Source organism: Macrobrachium nipponense, chromosome 16 (genome assembly GCF_015104395.2).
Source record: "Macrobrachium nipponense isolate FS-2020 chromosome 16, ASM1510439v2, whole genome shotgun sequence".
Lineage (NCBI taxonomy): Eukaryota > Metazoa > Arthropoda > Malacostraca > Decapoda > Palaemonidae > Macrobrachium > Macrobrachium nipponense.
Genome location: NC_087209.1, coordinates 8409520 through 8412361, shown reverse-complemented (window position 1 = coordinate 8412361; position 2842 = coordinate 8409520).

The window sequence follows — 2842 nt, the reverse complement described above, 5'->3', positions numbered from 1 at the left end:
GCAGAAGCGCTTTCGACTCTTGTTCCGACTGATCCTCCCCATCCGACATTGTCGACTGCTTGGCTTCTTCATCCGTATAAGACTTAACTTTTCTTCACACGATTAACTAAGTCCTGAAGCTGTCTCAACGGTTCCAAAAAAGCTTCTTCTTTGTTGTTCGCATCATCTCCCGATGGTGTGGGCGAAGGAGACAACTTCCTTGATGAAAACTTGCGAGTCAAACTCTCTCTCTCGTTAGCTGCCGAACGAGTTGAAACTTTCCTTGTTTTCAGTCGGCGAGACAAAACCATGCGAGTCCGACCACTGATACCTCGCGAGATCGTTTGCGAAACAGCACCCGAACCTCTACTAGGCGAAGATACACAGGGTTCTCCCAAAGCTACACGAGGGTTGAGGACTCTTTTCCCTCCCTCTCTTCACAGGTGATGACGAATTATCCAATGGCACTGCGCGCCCTTTTCTTCAAGGGCGAGGTGTACAACTTCACTCCACTTCTTTCGCCTGGTATCAGGCGAACAACACACCTCCGAGTCCGACGACAAACCTACACCAGACACAGCTACACCTTTCCAGTGGTGTCTCTTTACAGAAATCGAGTCGAAATTCACGACTGAGTCGACGGCCGCCGCAGCACCGTTGGGCAAACCCTACCAGTCTCCCTTCGACTCACGGTATGTCTTCTCCCAGGTGCTGGGGAGCGGGACAGTGACCTCGGTCTAGAAGACGTGGAGGACGGACAGCCGCCTCTCGGATACGACACTTGCACTTTTCACTTCACCAGACTTAATCACAAATTCACGAAAAGATGTACCTAAATCCATGACAGATTTAGCAAACAGCTCAAATTTCCTATCCATCTTATTTTCTAATTGGGCAATGGTGTCGGAATCAGAAGCATGGGGAACCTGAGCCGGAGTAAGGTGTACTGAAGTAGGAGGACTATCAATAGGAGAGACGTTTGACAAAATAGGAGAAGACAAAGCGGGCTTCTTTGCCTCTGACGGCAAAGGAGTTGACTCTAATCTAGCCCTACTATCAGCCCTAATGGCTGCCTTTCTTTTCCTATCTTTTTCCATCTTATCAAGATGAGACAAAAAACTCTTCCATCCTTGATCATCTAGATCCTCACATTCATTACATGTACGCTCTTTAGTACACTCTTGCCCCCTACATTTCACGCACTTCGAGTGTGGGTCATAACATAACTTGGCTAATCTAGTTTTGCAGCCTTCGCTGCAAAACCTAACAGATGAACCTGAATCTGACATAACTCACACTAAACAGATGAATAAAGAAAGCAGCTAAGCCGTCAAACACAAAAAACAACCAAGAAAATTGTACTTCACCAAATCGGGTGTCAAACAAAAATGGCGAACAGTTGACTGCAGCGAATACACAGGTGTTTCACCGTGGGCGGCAGAAAACGAATTCGGTCAAAGCAAAGCTCAGTAGTACCGGGGATCCCCGAAAGTGGGCGGGGTTGTATCACCTACACGTCAGCAGCGCCAATTAGCGCCGAGAAATTTGGAATTTCGACTGCCGTAAGGTAAGAAGCGTATAGCTATGTAATTGTTCGGTAAGTTTCATGTGTGAAAACGAGGGTTAGTGCTTAAGTTGAAAAGAGTTATCTACAAACTCCTTTCAAACAACCCAAAGAAAAAACACGACGTTAAATAAAATTTAACTCACTAGTTAAGGATCAGTATCTGCTCCCTATCCCAGCAATGTATCCGCAGACACGTATCAACCAAGAGAGAAGGATCCCTCGAAGGTTATCTTGACATCCTTCGGATAATGGGAAGTCAACACAGAGTTGCATCTCCCGTATGTGACAGCTAATATGTCCTTATGACATATTGTTAGGGAAAGAACAAGAATTCGGAAAAGCTCGCACTTCATGCACTTTTAATTCTCAGCTGTTTGAAGGAATCATCAATGCACTTATCAAGTGCTTAGGAGATCACAAGTCTCAAAGAAGGCCAGGGCTCTGTGTATAGATTCTCTTCTGGGTGAAGCCTGGGAGCCTGGCTAGGGGCGCTTTTTCGTGCCTGGCAGGCGCCTAGAGCCTGTCTAGCGACCATCGCGCCTGGCTGGAGCCTTGCGCCTGAATGGCGCCTAGAGCCTGGCTGGAGCCTCGCGCCTAGATGGCGCCTTGCGCCTGGCTGGCGCCTGGCGCCTGGCTGGTGCCTGATTGGCTCCTCCTTCCTGGCTAGCGCCTCGCGCCTGGCTGGAGCATTGCGTCTGGCTGGTGCCTTGCGCCTGGAAGGCACCTGGAGCCTGGCAGAAGACTTCATGATTACTGTCTATGAGTCTGCATGCCTCAAGAGTTTCAGCGAGGTAGGGACCTATGACTGACAAACCCTTCTGGATCATGTCAATGGGGGGCTAGCCGCTTACACGACAGAGCCTTCTCGGATCGTGCCAATGGGGGCTGACCCACTTACATGGCAGAGCCTTACCTGTATCATATCAATGGGGACTAGCCCTCTTACATGACAGAGCTTTAGGTTTCTCTTTACTGGAAGGAGCCTTGCGTCTGGATGGATCCTCAATCCTGACTGAAGCCTAGCCTTGAAGGAGCTGGACCTGGCTGGCTTCTAGAGCCTGGCTGGCTCCTAGAGCCTGGCTGGCTCCTAGAGCCTGGCTGGCTCCTAGAGCCTGGCTCGGCTCCTAGAGCCTGGCTGGCTCCTAGAGCCTGGTTGCTCCTAGAGCCTGGTTGGCTCCTAGAGTCCTGGCTGGCTCCTAGAGCCTGGCTGGCGCCTCGCGCCTGGCTGGCGCCTCGCGCCTGGATGGCTCCTCCACACTTGCTGGAGCTTCGAGCTTGGAAGAGTCTCTAGGCTGT